The sequence below is a fragment of the Anabrus simplex genome, chromosome 2, assembly GCF_040414725.1.
Source record: "Anabrus simplex isolate iqAnaSimp1 chromosome 2, ASM4041472v1, whole genome shotgun sequence".
Lineage (NCBI taxonomy): Eukaryota > Metazoa > Arthropoda > Insecta > Orthoptera > Tettigoniidae > Anabrus > Anabrus simplex.
Window position 1 is genome coordinate 1,051,299,474 of NC_090266.1, and position 23,750 is coordinate 1,051,323,223.

Below are 23,750 nucleotides of genomic sequence, written 5' to 3' on the forward strand. Positions count from 1 at the left end.
AGTGAGATTGGTTCTAGGTGCAATAAAGCTAATACAGCAAGCTTGCAGTTGCGATGAGCAATATTCTGTAACAAGGAAGTTAGCTCCCAGACGAAACTGTCTTTACATCGGTCTGTTTTCAGACAAACTTTGCTTTCTGGGTTTGAAAGGTGGGTGGACTCAGGATATCTTATTCATAAGCTAGAAGTAACAGACATGTAAGTAGCAAGAATGATTGCTGGCACAAACAGGTGGGAACATTGGCAGGAGGGTACTTGGGATGAGGAGATAAAGTCTAAGTTAGGAATGAACTCGATGGATGAAGCTGTACGCATAAACCTGCTTTGGTGGGTCATGTGAGGCAAATGGAGGAGGCTAGGTTACCTAGGAGAATAATGGACTCTATTATGGAGGATAAGAGGAGTAGAAGGAGACCAAGACAATGATGGTTAGACTCAGTTTCTAATTATTTAAAGATAGAGGTATAGAACTAAACGAGGTCACAGAACTAGTTACAAATAGAGGATTGTGGCAGTGATTAGTAAATTCACAGAGGCTTGCAGACTGAACACTGTAAGACTTAACTGTCCTTAATGAATATCTATCTATCTATATTTTATTTATTTATATGAAAATTATTTTATCGAGCTCGATAGCTGCAGTTGCTTAAGTGCGGCCAGTATCCAGTACTACCAATATAAATGGTCCGTTATTGGACATTATAAATTTTCCAGCTAACTCATTCCTGTTTGCCAGTGTTTGGCCCCAGTGTGCTAAGTTGGGCTCATCAGTTGGTAAATAGCACACCCACCAAGACGCATGTCTAGTGCATACCATGGAGGCCACTGCGTAGGCTACTTGGAGCCACCGGCAGTGCCAATGCAGTATGAGAGACTTTGTCTCATTACCAAAAATTGATGCCTGCCTGGCCATCAGATGATATAGATGTTGATTCCCATAGGGAACCTGAAATATTTGTTTCGAATGAGTAAATTTATAATACCAATATAAATGGTCCATTATTGGACATTATAAATTTCCAGCTAACTCAGGAATGAGGAAGTTAGCTCCCAGACAAAACGGTCTTTACATCGGTCTGTTTCGGGTTTGAAAGCTGGGTGGACTCAGGATATCTTAGATATAAGCTAGAAGTGGTTCAGTGAGAGCAGCTTGTAAATTTAAAAGATGTATCAGAAATGGCGCCAAACAAGAACTGATGCAGAGGAGAGAAACATAGCTAAACAAATAGTTGTTAAATCTAAGAAGTCGTGGGAATAGCTGGAAAATTTATAATGTCCAGTAATGGACCATTTATGTCTGTCTGTTAGGTCATCAGCCTAAGGGCTGGTTGGATCCTCAAATAGCATCACCAAAGGTTATGCGGTCATAAGGAGACCCCAAAAACCAATGGTAGCACCAGAATGAGGCATACTAGGCAAGATGAGGAGTGAGGTAGTTTGCCATTGCTTTCCTCACTGGGTCAGAAAGTACTATTGCAGCATGACTGACCCTATGAGCAGCATCTTTCATAAAACTCAGATGCACTAGTCATGCTCTGAAGGACCATTTATATTGATATTATAAATTTACTCATTCAGGACAGATATTTCAGGTTCCCTATGGGAATCAACATCTATACAAATGGCACTAGGAAAGTTTTGCAGTGTGAGCAAACGCTTTAGAGTTTTTCAAAATAATTTCCACCACACTCAGTACACTTCTCCATACATCAAAACCAGTCACTGAATCGACTTTGCCACTTTTCTTCGGTTACATTTTCACACTCTTGATCCCATGTTGCCAGAAGCTCCTCGTCGGATACAAAACGCCGCACTGTCAGCTTCATCTTCACTTCTGGGAAGAGTGCGAAGTCACATGATGCAAGATCAGTACTGTATGGAGGGTGATCAAGCACAGCCAACACCGATCCGGCAAGGAAATATTTTGTTACATTAGCTCGATGTGCTGGAGCATTGCGTGCCGTGACCTTGGACGGAGCTGCTTGAGAGCCTGGATGACCTGAGCCAGACAAGTCTAGCTGTACCACTTCGCAATAACTGTCCTTTGTGTTTCTAGCACAACCCGAGTCAGGATGCCCCGTTTAGTGAAGAATACTGCAATCATCCTTTTCTTCACTGACCTTGACTTTTGCACAGTCACTCGAGTACCCTCATCTTCAAATCATCTTCTGGGATTTTGTTGGGACATCGTAATAATAAAGTCAAGTTTTGTCGCCTGTAACGATGCTATTGACGTTACGCAAAGTCCCATTTTCAAACTGTTTTAGCATTTCTCGACAACATTTCACTCAATGTGCCCTTTGTTCATCTGAAAATGAATGGGGCACCCAAAGGGAACAAACCTTTCTAACATGGAGATGGTTGTGTAGAATTGAATGAATAGCTGGTGCAGGGATGTGGAGGGTCTCTTCTGCCTGCCGATATGTCAACCGCCTCTCTTGCTGCAACATTTTCCTCACAGCTTCAATGTTTTCCTCAGTCACTGATTCAGACGGTCGCCCTAGCGAGGATCGTCTTCAACCCCAAAATTTCCCCTCTGGAACTCTTTGTACCAGCGAAAAATTGTTGTCCGATGTGGACAGTCTTTCCCCAGCACAGGAGTCATTTCCTCCACGCACTGGTCAACAGTTAATCCACGAGCAAAATTGTAGCGGATAATCGCGCGATATTCACCTTTAGACCACACTGACATCTTAACTTGCTTTCAGTCCCACTGCTTGGTAACAACTGGTGTGAAGGTCGCGCCTTGCTGTCTTCTAGACTGGTTCTCACCCCTCTTTTCATCCCTCACCATAACAGGGGTGTCCAGCCAACCATTTTTGTTTATTGCAAAACTTTCCTAGTGTCCTTTGTATCATCTGATGGCCGGGCAGGCATCAATTTTTGGTAATGAGACAAAGTCTCTCACAGTGCATTGGCATTGCTGGTGGATCCAAGTAGCCTACACAGTGGCCTCCACGGTATGCACTATCCATGCGTCTTGGTGGATATGCTATTTACCAACTGATGAGCCCAACTTAGCATACTGGGGCGAAACGCTGGCAACCAGGAATGAGTTAGCTGGAATATTTATAATGTCCAATAATGGGCCATTTATATTGGTATTATAAATTTACTCATTCAGGACAAGTATTTCAGGTTTCCTATGGGAATCAACATCTATACCAGTATCCAATATTCGGGAGATAGTGGATTCGAACCCCACTGTCGGCAGCCCTGAAGATGGTTTTTCGTGATTTTCCATTTTCACACGAGGCAAATGCTGGGGCTGTACCCTAATTAAGGCCATGGCCGCTTCCTTCCCATTCCTAGCCCTTTCCTGTCCCATCATCGCCATAAGACCTATCTGTGTCTCTGTGTCGGTGCGACGTGAAGCAACTTGCAAAAAATATATATATATATATTTTTTAGAATAGACCAAATTTGTGAGCAACCTTGGACATAAAGTGATGTAACACACATCCTTTATTATTATGAAGCATTTTGCAGCCAGGTACTCTGTTGAAAGGAATTTTATGCAAATTGTTTTTATTCACATCCATTAAATATGGCACCAGTCACATTTCCGTTTACATCTCCAGCATTTAAGTTAACAGAAGACGCCTCGTCCTTTCCGGATTTAGATAAAGCCTCATTCTCTTCAAATAAATTTCACATTCATCACCTGTTTTGTCACACTCATCCTACAGCTCTAACATGATACTATTGTTCTTACTTCCATTTGCCCTCACTAACATTTTGTACATATGTTCCCATTGGGAATCAACATCTATATCATATGCTCAGAGAATATGACGTGATGATTTCCCACAGAAATTATAAAATTATACATCTACAGCAATGAAATATAATTCTATGTATTTGCGGTAGATGGTTCATTGTGCTAGATCAAATAGTTCACACAAATACCAACAATCTTCCATGTCAGAGATATGTTGATAATTCATGCAGGCTATGCCAGCATATGAACAGTACAGGAAAATATGATGATGTGCAGTGCCCAACTCATGAGTGGCCTTGGAAAGTCATTTTTCATCTCAAAAATCCCACTTGCATATGCTGGGATAAGTGATGATGCCACTTGGCTATCACATCGCCTCCATTATTGAAACTGAATTGCAGTGATTATGTTTACAGAATTAGAATCTTACACTTAAACTCATTTTTTTTTTTTTTTTTTTTTTCGGGAGGGCCCCCGAAGCCCGCTCCCCCCGCGTGACCATCGACTCAATCTACATGGCCTCCGACATGCTATTAGTTCTAAGAAGAAAAAGATAGCAGGGAGGAGTGGAAGTGTGATACTACAGGAGTATCTGCCTGTCCCCATGCTCAGCATGCTACCAGGCCAGATGTGGTGGTGGGTATCAATAGTTGTGTAATCAGGTAGTAAGGGTCAGGACAAAACCACATAGGCGGAAATAGAAAGATGCCTACATGTAAAACCTGACATTTTGTAGATAGCACATGCAAGGATGTGGTTCTGGAGAGGTCCAGGTAATTGTGTTAGTTGGGAATAGGTATCATGCACAGTCTTAAGCCTATTCCTCGCCATGCCAGTTATTCAGGGGATCAGTCCTTCTGGGCACTGCTGTGACTAGCGCGGGCCGTGCCGGTTGCCGAGCCATGCGGCAATAGCCACTAGTGCCTGCCGCACCGCCCGACCTCCTTGAGGTCCCTCGTACCCAGTCTCCAATCCCGGAGAATGAGGCCAAGCCCGCCGAGGCGGGGACCTGCTGGATGGTTGTGGGACATGGCGCCGGGCCTCCTTCCTCTCTGCCCGCGCCATGGACGGTAGACAGGGCAACTGCGATGGGAGGCCGGGTGGCCCCCCGAGCAGTTGGCGCACACCGGCGCCTCCCTAAGTGCTGCGCAGGCCGTGTAGTGGTGATCACCACCACAGCGGTTGCACCTCACCTCGAGCCCACAGCTGACCTGACGGTGGCCCCACCTCAGACAGCGGAAACACTGCAAGAGCTGTTGAGGGGGACGTTCTGTTCTCACCTGACTGCCGCTACCTGCTGAGGTCCTCTCCTGATTGGCTCCTCGGCTGACTGCTGTCCTGGGAGCAGTCTTGGGTTGCGGCTGGGTGGCCATCTCCTGATGGGCCGGCGTCGCCTTCTGCTTCCTGGTCCGGCGTCGTCTTCTTCTTCTTCTTCTTCTTCTTCCCGGGCGTGTCTTCTCGGCAGGGGAAGAGGCCGCGTCCTGGTGGTCCTCCTCCCGGCCTGGTGACCCCGGGGTAGCTGGTGGTTCCGCTGCGTCGCCGTCTTCTTCCTTCTCCTGGCTCGCGGCGGCGGCGTCGGTCGGTGCTAGCACTCGACAGCTTTCCCTGTCCTGAGGGGCGCACATCGAGGTTTGCAACTCGACAGACATGCAGGCAGGCTGTGCCTGGGCAGCAGCATCAGAACACCAAGGGGCGTCCTTCTCCACTGCCGTGCTGCCATCCACCAACACGGGCGCTCTCCTGGTTTGCGCCCGGGTTACAGGCCCCTCCTGGTGGGCATGCGTCTGCGACCACTTCGCCTTGGTAGGTTGGCGACGATCCTGGTTGGCGGCCTTGTTGGTCTGCGTGTACTTCGTAAGGTACAGCTTTCCAACTGGGGTCGCGCCGTCGCGGCGCTCGGGAGCGCCGCCGTCGTCCTCCTTCCTCGGCTCCGTCTGTGTGGCAGTCTCCTGGCTACCGTTGCCGGTAGTGTAGTTCCTCTTGCCTGGTATTCGGGTGACCTGAAAGTAAGCAGAGAAGCTCCTCTCGTAGCGGCTGATCTGGCCTGGGTCCGTGGGGCGGATAATTATCGCCCAGTTCTCGATGTTCTTGACGGCGTCGGGGGAGAGCTCCTTCCCTGTGGCCCCCTCGAGCCTCGTGAGGAGCTCAATGATGAGGTAGGCCTCCCTGTAGGTGTCCTCCCCAGGTCGGTACTGCACCAGCAGCGCAGGGGCGGCGTGGTTCAGCGGGACGGTCCTGTGGTCGACCCAGAGAACAATCTCCCCTACTGCGTCCTTGAAGTTCTCTGGTAGGTCTTCTCGAAGTTCCATCATACCTGTCGCTTCCTGAAATAAAATCCTGAAAGAGAATAGCACTAAAAAGTGCTTCCTGACAATGCTCGTACTGTGTACTTAAAAGTACAGACAGTAGATAATGCTCTTTCGGAGATGTACTAACAAGTACAGCTGCCTGACTAGTACTGGGAAAGTACAGAGCGCCTGGCGAGGAGAGAGAGAGCGAGCGAGAGGAACACGTCCTTCCACTATGGCTGTCGAACTCGTCCTCGGTATACTTAAACTCACTTGAGTTGTTATGTTAGAAAGCCGCAGCTAAAGCTGAATTAAAGTGAGAGTTATTATTGAAGTTACCGTGAAAATTATTGTTGAAACTAAAAAAATCTCTGATTTAGCATGGGAGCAAAAGATTATAAGATTCATATACTATTAGAAAGTGAAGTAGTTTTAGTGACTGCAAAGCATGAGGAACTGATGAGGAAAATATGTGACACTAAAAATATTAACCAAAAAGGGTTGAGGGTATTCGCAATTTGTCGCCCTCACTGAGATCATTATTAATACATTCACTGAAGCAGATTTAGGTTGAGGCAAATGTGGAGCAGTTACAGGTTACAAGTTATCATTTTCAATCTCCCATCTTTCACTTTCCTCCCTTCTTTCTTTTACACTTTATTTCTGTGCCATAAGAAGGCCAGAACACCAATTACACATATATACTTCAAGTCAGTCATAGCAGGGAAGAGTGCTGTAAGCATGACTTAACCTAGAATTCAGTTACTGCATGCGACTCGTCGCATGGAAAGAGGCCCAAAGTTGGCAGTGGAAGTTTTACAGCAGAGCTGAACGGAGGAGTCTGAGCTGTTAAAAAAAAAAAAAATAATAAAAAAAAAATTAAAAAAAAAAAAAAAAAAAACAACTTAGTTAAGCAGCAGTTCGAGTCTTTGCTACCTAATGTCATGAAATCTTTGTACAGTTGGTAAGAAAATTAGTGAAAGCTGTGCAGGGCTGAGTGGCTCAGACTGTTGAGGCACTGGCCTTCTGACCCCAATTTGGCAGGTTCGATCCTGGCTCAGTCCGGTGGTATTTGAAGGTGCTCAAATACGTCAGCCTTGTGTCGGTAGATTTACTGGCACATAAAAGAACACCTATGGGACAAACTTTTGGCACTTCGGCATCTCCAAAAACCATTAAAATGTTCTTAGTGGGACGTAAAGCAATCATCATCATCATCATCATCATCATTATTGAAAGATGTAATTGTGTTTTTTCTCAAAATACAGTTCCCTTAATGGCAACAGTCGATAATTAATGTCTTTTGAAGCATTGCACCTAGAAGCATGAACTCTTTATTTAAAACTGCTCAGTATCTTATGCCAATTTTACATTCACAAAAGTCTCAAAAATGAAAAATCCCTTTCCACACAACGGGTCATATATTGTACTATTCGAGGGCACAGGCTTAGTCTACATCCGTACTGTAACAGATAGCACTAGTAGATGCCATCCTGGGAGGCCCATGTTCGAATCCCAGTACTGCCAGAAGTTTGGCAAGAGGGCTGGTTTGTGGTTAAAAAGGTGCATGTAACTGACCTCCATTGAGGGTGTGCCTGAAACAAGCTGTACCACCTTGGGATGAGGGTATGATTGTAGTCCCTCTCTGTAGTGTAACAGTTAGTGCTATTAACTGCTGTCCTTCAAGAACCGGGTTTGATTCTTGGTGCTGCCAGAGGTGTAAGAATGGCAGATCGTCGCCATAAGACCTATCTGTGTCTGTGCAACGTAAAACCAATTGTAAAATAAAAAATAAAGAATGGCAGGAGGGCTAGTGTGCACATGGTACATCCAACTCACCTCCATCAGGGGTGTGCCTGAAAAAGAGCTGCACGACCTCAGAGAATAACAGGACAGGCGTTTTCTTATTGTACAATTGCTTTACTCTCAAATGAACACAACCACATTAAATTCCTTCACATAGGAAAACAGGTAAAGAATAACAGCAACTCAACAATCAAAACCAAGCCCGCAATTTGATGACCTAATAAATACTGAAAATTGATTTATAAAAATGACCTAAAGTCCGCAAATTATTTTAAATGTGCATGAAGATGACCCAAACATATGAGGGAAATATATATATATATTGTACCAGGAACCGCCAGCGGTCTGGAACATAATTTATTTCAGCGCGAGGTACTGCGAAGTAAACAAAGTCACAGCTGGAACTTTTGGTGAGAGAGCGAGTAACTACGTCACAAGCTCCACGCAAGGAAGTGACATTGCTGTGACGCGCCGATCACATGTACAGTGCGTTATTGCATGGAAAGGAATGGAACTTATTTTTACGATATCTTGATCCGGATAAGCTATCAAATAATGGAATATGTCATTTTGTAGCCCATCATTTGAAAGCAAACATAACCAAATTTCAAGTGAATCGTCCCACGGATTTACGAGTATTTCCACCTCAAAGGAGATCAATCCTGCCTCGGCAGAATGATATAAAAGGACAGGGATTCACCAAGTAAAGGTCAGTTCATAACTAGCGCTGAAGGAACAACACAATGTTGTACGCGAGTGACTGCGCCAAGGTTCGAACATAGCCACCACGAGTGAGGTTCGCCGATAAGAACTCTGCCGTAATTGTCGTCAAAAGACTAGTATTCAAAGTGCTACTTTTGGACTTACAAATTTTTTGAAAATAAAATACGAACTTAGTTTTCACGAACTACCGTACTAGGACTATTTCGAGAATATGTTATAACTTAAACTGTGGAATAATGCCTTTGAACTTCAACTCAGTTGAAAGCAATTGTGCAGAACTTGTACTCACACCAGATTTATTTTTAACTTGAAACATTTGTAATTTAAAAGCGTGTGCATATTAACGCAATTGTCCAGTGAAATACTTAAATACTTAGTCTGTTAAAACCAATAACGCAATAAAAGTGCTTAAAGATTGGTATTTAATTAAAGTGTGATTAACTCTAAACAGCATCAAAATATTTGTCGCGGGTGAACAAGACAGTGCCGCATTAGATGATCTCTTCTTTGTAACACTCCAACTATTTGAACGTACAAACATTCATGAGTTTAAAACACTTCTACTGTTGTAAATAGAACTTTCCTTCTTGTGTCATACCAATGATTATATTGGAACTGTGTTTTTCCTCTGAATAGTTCTTCCGATAAATGAGCTTTCATAATTTTGCTGCCAGTGTTAAGAACAGTGAACAAGTGCGCATTACAAAGTGCCGTGCATACTTTTATGAAGTGCAAATATGAGTTATTTTGAATAAGACACTACTAAGCAATCATAGTCAGTTGAACTTTCACGTGTTCGCTAACTCTACACAGTGACGCGTGAAATCGAGACAGGTACCTATTTCTCGTAATCATGATATGCCTGCCGCTACACAAGCTGAATCTCAAATCGACGTGGGACATGTCAACAAGGGAATGGAACTGCGGTATCAACGTGGGATATGGAGCGTGGTGCTATGGTGATGACTTCACGACATCGGCTGCCTATGGTAACAACTTGCTGTTCGCTGACCAGCAGCTGTCTACATTCCAGTCCTGAGTTGCAGTAAAAGCAGGTGATATGAAGTGCATTTTAAACCACTTTTAAAACAAGTGCATAAAATTCCACAAAAACTAACTTTCTTCTTGCCAAGTGGAATAGTAAAATCAGTGACTTCGTTTAGCAGCTTTACGAACAATTATTACAATGCTCATTGGAAACTAGACTTTTACTAAATTCTAGTTTGCATTATTTTCGAAGTGTTAAATTTTTCATACGTATAAAAACTTGTAGGGAAAACTTCACAAACTTTGAAAGTGAAAGAGTATTTATTTTAAAGTGAAGGAATATTTATTATTATTTAAAAGACTGTAGGAAACAAGTGAAATTTATTATTTAAAAAGACTGTAGGGAAAACAGTTCAGTATTTGGAATTTTTAATTTGATCTTCTGGCGAACGACATTCATTTCAATTAATTTATGGTGACTTACGTAAAAACAAATATTTTCAAAACATCAAGATAAAGGCAATCTTTTGTGGATATCATGTTTTTAAATCAGGCAAACATTGCATTACGAAAATTTCGTAAAATAACTTGCTTTAATGTTTAAATAATTTGCCAACGAAACAAATATTTCGTGAAAAGGAGCAGGAATAATACAGCAGGAAACATTGCCTATAAATGCATGGTGGTGAATAAATTGAGTTTTAAGTCCAACTATTATTTTGCTCTGCATACGCCTCTCTGTACCTACTCCATAAGAGCCGTCCACCCCTACGTGAAGATTCCCATGCCCAGATCCCTGATCGTTTCCTGGTACTATATATATATATATATACACACACACACACACATATATATATTGTCCCCTTCAAATTTGGCCTACAGCAAGTATTTATTGTGTCTGCGAGTGCAAGGCTATTATTTCATTAGCACGGGCGATATTTTTCCAATCCTGTGTTGTAGAGACGTTCTCATTTGTACAGAACCTGTCCTACCAGCGAGGGAGCAGAGTATTGATTTTTTTTATCAAGCTGTCAGCTGTCCCACGTGGCCCACTGAGATTAGTCAAGATCGCCCCGATCTGAATTACACATGTCCAAGTCTTCAAATGAAAGGTATTTTCGAGAATTGTAATGGCCTATCATGTGCAAGATTACGAACTACTGTGGTGATGCCCTCATTGTGAAGTGCTTAAATACCCCAGTTTCCAGAAGAAACGTTCTCTGATTCTCGTACTCTTACTTACGGATTTTTCTCACGCTCTTACTTACGAACTTCACTTGCTGCTGCTTTCGCTGAGCTCTGATTTACGATGCAGATACTCCGTCATTGGACGTAAAATATTTCTATCCAGCAGTGTAAATCAACTACCTTCAGTAACACCTTAGCCAAAGAGTCTGGCAGATTTTCACAGGCAAAGTTACGTGTCATTCATCTTTAAAACTCATCGCGTGTGTGTGCAGAATATCTTCTAAAATTGCTTGTTAGTTTCAGCTTTGGCTGTGTTAGAAGAAAGAAGATCGCCACGTGTTTGTTCGAGTGCGTCAAGATGTTTCTACACTTTGAAGAGAAGACCTACCACAACTCTGCATTGAACATCGTGGCTATAATGGTGTGTTAAAATGTAGGCGACTTCTGACATGGGGAGATGCAACGGGAGCAGATAATCCACTACATGTAATCCAGAGATTCCAGATCACCGGCAGAGATCCAGTTTCATTATTCATTTAAGTTCCATTTTTCTAATGTTTACCTGTTCATCTTTGTAGAAATGAAAATGAAAACCTACAACCTGTTTTCCAGTCATTGACCGGGTCAGGGATGTAATAATAATAATTTCGTGTGGCTATTTCTAGCCGAGTCCAGCCCTTGTAAGGCAGACCCTCCGATGAGGGTGGGCGGCATCTGCCATGTGTAGGTAACTGTGTGTTATTGTGGTGGAGGACAGTGTTATGTGTGGTGTGTGAGTTGCAAGGATGTTGGGGACAGCACAAACACCCAGCCCCCGGGCCATTGGAATTAACCAATGAAGGTTAAAATCCCCGACCCGGCCGGGAATCGAACCCGGGACCCTCTGAACCGAAGGCCAGTACGCTGACCATTCAGCCAACGAGTCGGACAGGGATGTAATGAATGAAGCAGATATAGGCTGTTAGTACGATGGGGTCGCCACTCCCAGAGTGATTTATTAATGAATGATAGATGCTATGAAATGAGAATGGAGAGTGTTGCTGGAATGAAAGATGACAGGGAAAACCTGAGTACCCGGAGAAAAACCTGTCCCGCCTCCGCTTTGTCCAGCACAAATCTCGCATGGAGTGACCGGGATTTGAACCACGGTATCCAGCGGTGAGAGGCCGACGCGCTGCTGTCTGAGCCACGGAGGCTCCTTTGTAGAAATAATGCTTACTTATTCATTAGTGGTAATATTTCTTGTAGTCTTGCAGTAGTCTTGAATATTTTCATCCTTCTTTCACATGGGAAATGTTAGTGTTGTCATTTATGTGTGAATGATTATTGGTCTCTATTAGAATAGCTAGAACTTGCGTGTCTTCTACGATTATTCTAACTGTCCCATTTAATAGTCTAGTGTGATTTAAAAGTCATTGTCCTCATCAATAATTAATAATTTAATTTGAAAATATTTTCTTTCGGAAGTCGTGTGGGACAGATTTACGGCATCTAATTCCCTCCTTGGAAACTTAGAATTTCCATGTTTGTTATGCTGGATTTCTATATAAAAATTTCTTCTCGTATGATTTAAGGCGTGTTAGTCTCATGTGGCATATTGTTGAACCCTAGTTTACGCGAATTTGAGATCTAGCACATCTTAAAAAAAAATAAAATAAAATAATAATAATAATAATAATAAATTTTCACCTCGGGTTAAATGAATGATTAAGGGTCATGAGTTTTAATATTGTTTGATCTTGTGTGTAAGATGTTAATGTGTGCTCAATTAGGATGAATATGAGCCTGGAATATGGCAGAATCTTGACGGATCATTTACTGTATTTATTGACTTGTGAATGGATCATTTACTGTATTTAATTGACTTGTGGATTCATTTATTGAATTTATTTGAAGAATACGTGTGGGATAAGGCATAATTTCTTCAAGTGTGAGCACGTGTTAATTGATGGACATGGAGTTGAGTAATAATAATGTCGTGACTCATGAACCATGAAAGCGAATGCTAATATTTGACCTGTACCATGTGCGTTTCTGTAGATGACAATTTTTCCAGATATCAACCGCCAATATTATCGTGACCAACGTTGTAAAATTTTATCATCTTTGACCAAGTGATCATCCGGACTTCATCACATTTCTGAGAGACGTGAATGGATTTTTCTTTACCTGATACAGTCATCGAGAAAATTCAGATGCCTAGGATAAAAGTCAAAATATAATATTCAAAGTCTAGAATTCGTTGTAAATAATGTAAATAATTCTCTTGTGCCTTAGTGTGAATGCTGTGTGTGTGGTAGTAATTTCAGTGAATTGTGATATGTTTTTTTTGACTATGGTTGTGACCCGGCCACGTGTTCGTTATGTTGGGTCCTGGTTATCAGCATCGTTGTTTGAGTTGATTTAACTTTTTGAGAATTGAACCTTTAGTAAATTTTATTTTGAAATTAAGTTGAGAAAAGTTCAGAATATCATACAGTAATGAATAAGAAAGAATTATTTCAGTGGACGAGAATCACTGTTATTGTAAAGCTTACAATGCTAAAAATCCTCAAGACGTCAGATGTTAAAGATTGGCATCATGTTTTGTTCAATCGAATATTAAAGAAATTTTCATAGTAAGAATTATTATACAAGCACAATTTTGTGAAATTAAGTCAGATAGAGACTTCTTTGAGTAATGTTTCCGATAAAAATTTTGTTTATTTTTCCAGTTTAATGGATATCACGTTAATTCAGTTCTCTAAAGGAGTCAAGTTTTCATTTGAGGAAATGAATGTTAACACAAGTGGATCTGATATTTTAGATGCTTAAAACTAGCATGAGATAGACAGCTTTTTGAGACTGAATTATTTTCAACTTGTGAATATTAACGACATTGCTAGAGGAGATCCTCCCATAAAAAGTTTACTTTTTTCTTGTGTTTCGTTAGAAGTAGGCTAATATCCATCTGTATATTTGCAGAATTATTGACATCAAAGCTATTTGGAGGAATTAAATGCTATATTCGAATGAACCGGCCGAGAAGAACCAAAAATTTGATTTTCCGTCAAGATTTGTTTAATTATTTATAAGTTTCATATTCCGTATTGATTGGATTCAATGTAATAGACAAGAAAAATGTTCCACCGATCAATACATTTATTGTGAATGAATTATTGCGCTAGTACCGGTTTCGGCCTATCTTGGCCATCATCAGCTAGCACACAAATTTACAGTCATTAGACAAAATTACAAAGATGTTACGTTAGAGCATCCGGATGTCTAATGAAAAATGGAAGTAAAATATATTGCAGTATGTTGCGTTAAAATATCTCTGATTAAAAGTGGTGATGGTTATAATAAACTAAAACCTATTGATTGAGCATGGACATGAGTACATAAACACATTAAAATATATATGCCAAATCATAAGACACTAAAAAATATAGTACATTAAACACATTAAAACATGGTATATTTTTAAAACGTCTATTAAAATTTGAGTTCGTGTTGCGTTGCATTCATTCTTCAATCCTCTTGTAGTTCTTGTGTTGATTAAGTTTTATTAGGTGATCTTCGAGAATGTTCTATGGCTGATATACTTTGTATTGGTATGTTATAACAACTCTTGTCATTAAAATTTGAAAATTGAGTACTGTGCAATTCAACTGTTGATGTAGTCCAGTAAGATATATATATATACAGCGAGATAGGGTTTAATTTTAGAGCAGTTGGTGGTGACACCTCTCTTATCTATGCACGTTATATGGTTGTTATCTGTAAAGAAAAGCTAATATGAGTATAGCGTATGTATGAAGGAATGCCTGGATGTATGTGTGAAATGAAAAGAGTACTTACTGTTGTTGCTGTGGAGGTTGTGTACCGATATGTTTGGAGATTTGTTGTGTTCTGCTACGAGTACGTCTGGGGCTCATGTTAGCTGTGTGGAGGGATGTTGGTGGAGGGGATGGAGGAGTGGCTATCGTGAAGGTAGGGGCGGCGTTAGGTTTGTGATTCATCGGTTTGTTATGACGTGTGTTTACTAATTTGAGATAGTCATTTTTTATTGCAGGAATGACTTTGTCAAAGATGATACTGGTTTTCTCTGTAATGTCGTTAATGTTATGATTGGGGTTAGCGTATTGATCCAAAGAAATATAGAAATCTTCGGTTATGTTGAGCAGGGGGCCCGTAGAGTTTATGTTTAATATCATCATGTCATTATTGATGTCTGTGAAGTTGTGCTTAGATTCTTCTACATGTTGGCCTATTGATGAGAAATGGTTGTGCTGTACTGCATTTATATGTTCATTATAACGGACGGTAAAGTTTCTGCCTGTACGTCCAATGTAGCTTGTGACACAGTTGTTACATTTGATGCGGTAGACACCTGATTGGTTGTATTTATTATTATTATTATTGACTTTTTTGGTGTTGTGTATAGTGTTGGTGCTGTTGTGTGTGGTTTTGAATGCTATTTTCAGGTTGTGCTTCTTAAAGATATTAGTTATAGTATATATATTGGTGGTGTTGAAGGTAAATAGGACATAATCTTTTTTCGGTTTGGCTGTTTTGATTAATTTAGTTTTAGATTGGGATTTTATTTTGTGAATGATTTTGTTGACCATTTCTTTGCTGTATCCATTGTATTTGGCTATGTCGTGGATTAATTTTAATTCATTATTTCGATCTTCTATTGTCATTGGGATATTGAAAGCTCTATGTATCATACTATAATAGGCTGCTCTTTTATGTGTGTTAGGATGAACGGAGTCATTTTTTATGGTATTTAAAGTGTGTGTGGGTTTCCTATAGATCTTGTAAGATAAGTGAGTGTCATGCCTGGTTATTGTTAAGTCCAAGTAATTTAAGGTACGGTTATTTTCTGTTTCTTTAGTGAATTTAATTTGGGGGTCTAAATTGTTAAGTTTGTCTAGTATAGTATCTGCATCAGTGAATCTATTATCTATAATTACGAAGATATCGTCGACAAATCTACACCAAAAATATATATTATCTATTTTATTAATTGACGTGTGTTCTAGGTAGTCGATATATATTTCTGCTAATATTCCGGAAGCAGGAGATCCCATAGGTAATCCTTGTTGCTGATATATGGTATCATGAAATCTGAAGTAGTTATTGTTTAAGGCGAATTTAAGCAGAATCACGAATTCTTCTATTTCTAAGGTGCTCAAGTTACTATGTTTTTTTAGGTTAGATTCAATTATTTTGACTGTTTGTTTAACACTAGAACGGCCGAACTTTCCTCATACCTATAAAGGCCACAGGCGGTCATTTTGACCGCTGCCACTTACTGACATATATCTAGCATCCAGGATCTGGGAAACATGCGAATGTTCAATTATTAATTTTAAAGCAACATAGTTAACAATTGGGATGTATTGTATACAGATCAATCCATTGTTAAGTATTAATAATTGTTCATATTCTCTCACTTCTAATAGGTAACAATGAAATATTTTGACGGACTTGCTATTGAATTCCTTTATGAAAAATGATAAAAATAAGAGTCTCAATTTGTTTACAAGCCTATTTAGGCACTTGACAAGCAATTTATGCAAGTTATATAAGGGACAATATCGGTGTTCCCTTATCAACTACGGATGTAATTTTTGACGTAAATGTACATAACCCTAAAAGATTAAAAGTCACAAAAGCACAACTTCGTGCATTAAAAAGTACGAGCGTGGAAATACCTTGAAATTCGCTAACGGTCAAAATGACCGCTCTGGCCGTTCTAGTGTTAATAGGAATGTTAGGATACATGTTTGTTATATCAAATGAAGTAAGGGTATGATGTTTTCCGATCTTTAGTTCTTCGGTTCTGTTGCAAAAATCTATTGAGTTTTGTATTGTTTTGTTTGCTAAAAATGAATAATGCTTTTTCAAAAATTTCTGAATGAATTGTGATAACTTATAGGTTGGACTGGCTTTATAGTTTATAATCGGTCTCATGGGTACATTATCTTTGTGTATTTTAGGGTAGGCCCTTGCGGATGGTAATTGGGGTTCATAGTTATAAGTTTAGCAGATTCTGTTTCGGTGAGAATAAAGTGTGTGTTCTTGAGTAGATTGTTTAAATTCCTTTGTATATTATTGGTTGGATCTCAGCGTTTAATTGAAAAAGTGTTTTCCTGGAAACATTCTTTAGTCTTTGTTATGTATTCATTCTTATCCATAATGACCGTAGTGTTGCCTTTGTCGGCTTTTGTTATTAGTAGATTGTTCTGTTTTATTTTGTTTTTGAGTTTGTTTAGGTTCGATTTATTGGTGGTATTCATGTTTAGGTTATTATTGTGAACATTATTGATATATTGCGGGATCTTTCTACTGATTTTGTGTCTAACTTCGTCTCGTATATCGTACGGAATTTTCTGTAAAGCGAGTTCTGTTTCGGTAACAGCAGTTATAAGGACCAGGCTGTGAGCTTGCATCCGGGAGATAGTAGGTTCGAATCCCACTATCGGCAGCCCTGAAAATGGTTTTCCGTGGTTTCCCATTTTCACACCAGGCAAATGCTGGGGCTGTACCTTAATTAAGGCCACGGCCGCTTCTTTCCAACTCCTAAGCCTTTCCTATCCCATCGTCGCCATAAGACCTATCTGTGTCGGTGCGACGTAAAGCCCCTAGCAAAAAAACAAAACAAAAACATTAAGGAAAAACATTTTTAGAGACGCAAACTATACACGCCATTTACAGTTATGTTTAAAGTTATCATAGGAATGTCCAACATTTGGGCTGTTTGACCACGTTTCATGTGTGGATTAGCATCCGCTTTCTCAATAAACTTAAATTTTTAATCATCTGTAAAATGTCTAGCTTTCTTCTTCTCCAGAACTGAATGTCCTGCAAACCACTATTGCGTAAGTACAGTAGGCCTAATTTATGTACGTTGTTACACAATTAACTTCTCTCTCTCTCTTTCTAGTCATCAGCTGTAAGGTTGGTTGGCAGCAGCTCTCCATTCTTCACGTTTCAGTTCATAGTAGGAGTCACATCTCGTGTCATCCAATATTTGCGTCATGTACTCTAATCTTGATCGTCGTCTAAAATTTTTTTCCTCTATCGAATCGTCTATTATTTTCTTCAATAACCCATCATGTCTACTGGTCTATTAGATGATCCCATTGTCTATTTATTTGTGTCATAAAACACCTCTTCATTTGTGACTGACACTAGCTGCAGCTGTAGGCCGACACGCTAGGGCTGTGAAATTAAGTTCTCTACCAAATCCTCACCCAGGCCAGTCATCGCTGGTGCGTTGTGCATGCAACGTGGTCAGGAATGCTAATTTAAATTTCTTATGGTGGGAATATTACGAACGTACTAAAGAGCGACGTAAATGTGCTATCCACGTTTCTTTTGCGTGTATTTAATAGGACTATATTAAGCCCTAACACGTCAGCTGTATACGCACATACAGTAGGCCTAATTTATGTACGTTGTTACACAGTGCTCTTACGATCGTAAAATTAAGCACCAACACGTCACACGAGCGCCTGTTGTGCGATCCAATCAAACACACGTTCACATCAAAGACTGGCTTGGGACTGTCGCTTCCTGCAGCTGTAGGCTGACATGCTAGGGCCGTGAAATTAAGTTCTCTACCAAATCCTCACCCAGGCCAGTCGCCGCTGGTGCCTCGTGCGTGCAACGTGGCCAGGAACGCTAATTTAAATTTCTTATGGTAGGAATATTACAAACGTACTAAAGAGTGACATAAATGTGCTATCTAGGTTTCTGTAAGATGTATTTAATAGGACATGGACTGAAAATATGGAATAATGATGTAATAACCAGGGAAACGAGCTAGAGAGGTCTTAACCGGTTTCGACTGTATACTGTATATTACATAATAAGTAAAGCCTAAATGTTGAGGCACTTGTCTCTCTGAGAAGCTAACCAGTCAGTGACCATACTGTAGAAGGTGGAACCATATTTTCACTACATTCTTCACAGCTTACTCCAGTGAGAATCTTCTCCCATGTAATGCTTATTTTAGTTCATCAGAACCAAAACTTGCAAAATGAATTGTTTAAAGTTGTCTTGCACTGTTGTTCTGGGACTCTTAAACATGAGGACCTAATGTGTGGTTGAGATATTAATAATTTGTGGTGTAAATATAAAAGCATTATATCTTTTTGCAATGTGACCTGCTGACAATACTTTAGAGCATTGCATTAAAAACATTCTTTCCCCTAGATTTCTTTACAGAAATGCTGGTAAACTTAAAATTCATAATTTAAGTGTATGCTCAAACTTTTATGGGTATTCTGTGCATATTTTTAAGAGTGAACATTGATTTGTATCCTCAAGTAAAACTAGGTTATCATCATCCACGTTTCATAATTTATCTTCACTTGTTCTAGCAGTATCAAAGTACATCTGGTACACCACCACCACCACCACCACAGTATGGAGGCAGGAAAGTCATCTAATCTTGAATCTCTGGCCAAGAATCCAAGTGGTTCAGCAACTCTATAGAAGTGGAAGAAGGCAACAAGTATCGTCATCATCCTCGGATGCTGGAATGTCAAAATTTTGTTGTTAAAAGGTGTTCTTTAACAAGTCTGTACCATTTGCTGACACAAGTCTTTCAAAATGAATCATTCTTAATAGCCATCCTATTGTGTGGGATTCACTACCACAACTATGGACACAAGAGATGAGCAGCTAACCATCTGCAGCACACATCTGGCTGAAAATAAATGCTTTTGAGCACTTTTATTTTATATTATCTTGTACCCAATTGGCAGTAAGATGTATAAATACTGCACATAAAACTACATTTATTCTCATCATGATAATACCTATTGTGTGAAATTCTTACTTACACACACATTCATAGGTCTATATTGTCCCCATACAAGGTCAGCGGCGACCAAGAGACACCTCAGGGGTGCTCAGTAAGTATTGGCATGAAATAACTACAGTAGGCACAAGTGACAGGGAAAACCCCCTGTGGGTGGGGGGACGCAGATGAAGAATACAGCCACGGTATCCCCTGCCTGCCGTAAGAGGCAACTAAAAGGGGCGACCAAGGTATGATTGTATCAGAACCATGAAACTACTTGTGATTAGTACCATCACGTGGGGAACACCATGGATCACCTAGTTGCGAGTAGAGTATCACTACGTTCGGTACACAATAGATTTGTGTTTAGTAGCAACAGAAGGTGAATCTGTATGGGTTTTCTAGTACCCGTGATTAGTACGATTGTGAGAAACACCACAGGTCTGGGCATTGCTTGTTATTAGTACCCGCTATATGAGGAACACCACGGGAATATCGGCGCCTGTGATTAGTACACCTAGGTGAAAAACACCATGGGTTTGCATTGCCTATGAGTGGCGCCACTATGTGAGAAACACCATAGGTGTGTGTTACCTCTGCGATGTACAATACTTGTGAGTAGTACCATAATATGTTGAACACCATGAGTCTACGCTACTTTTGATTAGTACCGCAGCATGACAAATACCATGGTTCTACTTTACTAGTGATAAGTATCATTATGAGGTGCCATTGACCTGGATTTTGGACACCTTTAAACTACAAGAATCCTCAGTTCAGGATTGTGATTTAGAAGCAGTCCCTTGGTCAGTAATACTATTGTTTATGATAGTTTCTGGGTCGGATCCACTGATTGTTTTAAATTCATATCCATCCATTCATTCTTCATAACGTTTTTTATTTCAGTCACTGGATGATTTTGAACTTTTAAATTGTCATTACATTTTATCTCATTTCGTACCATTAGGGGCCGATGACCTAGATGTTAGTCTCCTTTAAACAACAATCATCATCAGTCACAGGGAGAAAATAATGATAGGTTCAGCAATGAAAACGGCGACATGAATATAAAATTATACATGATTTATTCAGAATAAGAACTGAAAATTGCCATCCTCGCTAACTAGGATAATGTGAATGATTGCTACATTAATTTGAATTTTAATTAAGCTCTTGAGGTAACATAAAAATGGTTCAAACAAATGGGATGGTACAGCCAAAATTCATCCTAACCATTCTAACTGGATTGAATTGTGACTATAATTTTGTTCTTGAGGAGTATGAATAATTAAATTAGTTAATAAATTCCTGAGTTTATAGGCTGTCGAAGTAAAATTCTCAAACACATTTGAAAAATACATCGAATAATCGTAAGAGTAGTGAAATATAAAAAATGTTATAAAAAATTTAAACATTGAAAGTACTTAATTTTCTTGTAATGAAAATTTGACATGAAAATTACATCATGGCAATTTTCAAATTAAAATGTTGATAAACAATTTAGTTTAATTAATTAATCAGTTAACGTTAAGTGGTCACTTCATGTGAACTGCAATAAAATAAACATCTCTTCTATTGACGAAAATTAATCATCAACGCTGGAACATGGACAAAAACACAGATCATAATCCCTACACATTGGAACACAAATAAATCTGCCCACATGGCACACACATATGTCTGAAATAAATCACTTTTCCTAATTACATCTCCAACAACTACAAATGTACCACAATTCTACAATTCAACTACTAAGAATAATGTACAAAAGAAGTATACTACAATATCTACAAATCATGAAATCACAACTCACACTCTCCAATCAGTTTACTCCATAAGTGGCAGGTACAAATGATGAGCATGAAATTTAGCACGTGACCCTAGGTTCGAGCGATTATGAAGTGAGTTTCGCTTTAAATTGATCTATCACATATTTTGATTGATTAATATGTAGGAATCTGTGCCGTAATCTAAATAATTCTCGGTAAATAGCCAGCAAATACACTCGTAGACTTGACAACTGTCAGTAACTTCACATCAGGATAATTTCATTCTCACAATGACGGAATTCTATATTCAGGAATACAACTGTAAGACTCTGCTAATGTGGCCACAATCACGTATACACGAGGACACTGCTATTTATCACCTCTTGACATTCAAATGCCGCATATGCATCTAATATATCTGAACATCACTAAACACTCGTCAGAATTCAATTATAGATCTTGATTCTCATAGGGAACATCTATATCATCTGATGGCCAGGCAGGCATCAATTTTTGGTAATGAGACAAAGTCTCTCATAGTGCATTGGCACTGCCAGTGGCTGCAAGTAGCCTATGTAGTGGCCTCTATGGTATGAACTAGCCATGCGTCTTGGTGGGTATGCTATTTACTTAGCACACTGGGGCAAAACGCTGGCAACCAGGAATGAGTTAGCTGGAAAATGTATAATGTCCAATAACGGACCATTTATATTGGTATTAAGAATTCAGTTATCTTAGGACTAATTATAACATGCACATTAAATAATCTATTAATCCAAGAAGTCCACTCAAAAGACTCACAATATCAGCTACTGTAATCCATTACAGTATCTCACAGAAAACATGTGGTCAGAAATAACACAAAGTATCACACTCATGAAACAAATCTTAATTTGTTGAAATCGATATCAAAGATCCAATCTAACATTCATTGTCATATACTTTCACTAAAGCACTCCAAAACTGAATGATTACCTGATATCTGAATTAACATCTCGATGACACTGAGTTCAATCACCACAAGGCATAAATATAAGCACCAGATATTACCGAAATATTACTGGAAAATGAAAAATGTTTCTATATTAGATTCAGATTACTCATGTTAATTCTCAAGTAGCATAACTTTACTTAAATGTTTAAAGATGACTAAGATAACCCACGGATAAACTATCAGTGATTCACCACTGTCATAAGAGCGTCACACTTGGTTAGGAAAACCTACTATTCCACATGACTAAAATATCCAATGTTGGAAATCCACATTTTGACACAATTCATATGGAGAAATAATTAATAGAAGAAGTATAAGGGAAATAAAAGCAAATGATTAACTACAAGACCACACCACAAAACTAAGGGAAAATACAACTATATAGAACAGATATCTAGTATAACATGCAATCGACTTAGCTTAGACTGCAGACTTCATGTTGAACGATGAAAAGTCGTCCTTAATTGATATGAAGGCGGATGCCCTCGCATTTCTTCTCCGTTGGTGATGGTCTGATGATCTAGCAGCTCATAATAGAATGAATGTTGAATACTGCGATTAAATCCATCCTCGTAATTAATTATAAGTAATCCTGGACACAGTTTCTTTTCAATATCATGAAATGATAACTATTTTCTCACAAGTGACTAACAACATTCGACGTCTGTTGGTTTGGTGGAGTTATACTTTTAAATAATTGAATCATGTAAGCAAGCACATTTCCATAAGCAACTGTTTGACCAGAATGTGAGTAGCTCTAGTTGGGCATCGAATATGTTGCTCCACTGTCCACTGCGACGGCCAAAATCAGAGTGAAAGTGAGTGCTTGCACTACCCTTGGCTAAGTAGAGCACATTCAACCAATTACCGAAAGTACATGTTCAGTTCAGATGCTGAATTCTTATATAATCGTTTGATTTATTTAACACTAAATGCACTCGTAAATTGTCATAAAATTAGCCACTAATTATCTTCTAAATGCTGTGATTAAGACATGATTTCATTACCACTTATCTGACCTAATTTCACATTGACACATGCACCCGTATTTACTGCAGATAGCGCTGTTAACTTCTTCCGATGTTAGAATGTGAGTGACCTACTATGTACAATACCTTTCTTATGTATTTAATTCTTATAATATTGTATATTTTTGTAACTAGATTTTGAATAATTTGATAATGTGTAAATAAATATTTTCTTATTTAGTAAGTGTTCTTTGATTTTTCCTTCCATTAAATAACTCCTCAGTTGTAGATCAGAAGAATGGCAAGTAAACGTACAGAATCAATACATGCAATACACACAACAGCTATTACTTTCATGATCTGACGAGGGAACAGTTTGGGTTGGACCAGACCAATTGCAATGAAAAACGGTAGGATGAAATAATAATAGTCATTCTGCTGTAAAATAGTATGTACATACTTAAAACTATTAATTTGTTGCTGCAGTTTTAATTTATGTATCAAAGG

The 23,750-nt window shown here is 39.4% G+C and overlaps 1 protein-coding gene across 4 annotated transcripts in view; it reads left to right on the forward strand.

Annotated features, from left to right (window-relative positions):
* fu (STKc_STK36 domain-containing protein fused) overlaps positions 1-23,483 on the forward strand; it is a 197,196-nt gene extending 173,713 nt beyond the window's left edge. For 2 of the 4 annotated variants that reach the window (XM_067141970.2, XM_067141974.2), the window contains one exon: positions 19,088-23,483. The gene's annotated coding sequence lies outside the window, so the exon portion shown is untranslated. The remainder of the gene's footprint in view (positions 1-19,087) is intronic. The other 2 variants (XM_067141971.2, XM_067141973.2) reach the window with 1 other exon arrangement.
* Positions 23,484-23,750: the final 267 nt, after the last annotated feature.